Source organism: Corvus brachyrhynchos, unplaced genomic scaffold (assembly GCF_000691975.1).
Source record: "Corvus brachyrhynchos isolate BGI_N302 unplaced genomic scaffold, ASM69197v1 scaffold1120, whole genome shotgun sequence".
NCBI classification, from domain to species: domain Eukaryota; kingdom Metazoa; phylum Chordata; class Aves; order Passeriformes; family Corvidae; genus Corvus; species Corvus brachyrhynchos.
In genome coordinates, this window is record NW_008235737.1 from 980,861 (window position 1) to 981,630 (window position 770).

Here is a 770-nt window from a genome sequence, read left to right on the forward strand (position 1 = left end):
AGAGAGGAAGAAAAAAAAACACCCCAGAATTTAAAAACACCACCAAAAAAACCCCTCACATCCACGCGTGAAGATGACAAATAGCAAAATACACATACCTCGCTGTGCCCGGGAGCACGTCTAGCGTGCACTTGCGGCTGGGGAGAGGTTTGGGGGAGCCTGCTATGTCTTCATAGCGGGCAGGAAATGTGTACGAGTTTCTGAAAACAAAGGGGAAACTTAAAAGGCTGATACGGGTCTGGGGAGGTCTGGCCAGGGCCAAACGGAGAGGCTGCGGCCCGGGCTGCTGCCCCCCGGCACCGGCGGCGGGGGGTTGGCCGTGCAGGGGCACGGTGTGGGCTGGTGTCCTGTCTGTTTGTTTGTTGGAAGGTTGGTTTACCTTTGGGTTTGGGTTCGGTTTTTTCTGCCACCACCGGCTACAACCCAAAGCCACTAGAGCAGTCAGACCAGGTGAAACAGAGCGGGGGCAGGTGAAGGCAGAGCCCTGAGCTGCCCTCCAATTGCGGCTGCGGGGGGCAAAGCACAGTCTGTTTCATGGACGGACACTCAAATTTTTTGTCTTGAGAGGAGAGAGTAATTCCCAGGGAAATCAATCCGTCTTTTCAGGGGGTCCGCAGGAAGAGTTAGGAGAGAAATTCATTATTAATAATAACAATAAAAATTAAACCCACCCCTCCATGCTGTTTTTCACGGTATAAAGGAAGAATCACACCGCAGCAGGAGAGCCGGCCAAGTAGGGCTGCCACAGCTGGGCACGGGGCGCGCACAGC

The 770-nt window shown here is 54.0% G+C and overlaps 1 long non-coding RNA gene across 1 annotated transcript in view; it reads right to left on the reverse strand.

Annotated features, from left to right (window-relative positions):
* Positions 1-324, reverse strand: part of LOC108446741 — a 758-nt gene extending 434 nt beyond the window's left edge. The window contains exon 1 of the long non-coding RNA XR_001862046.1: positions 99-324. This is a non-coding gene — a long non-coding RNA (uncharacterized LOC108446741). The remainder of the gene's footprint in view (positions 1-98) is intronic.
* Between the last annotated feature and the right edge of the window lie 446 nt (positions 325-770).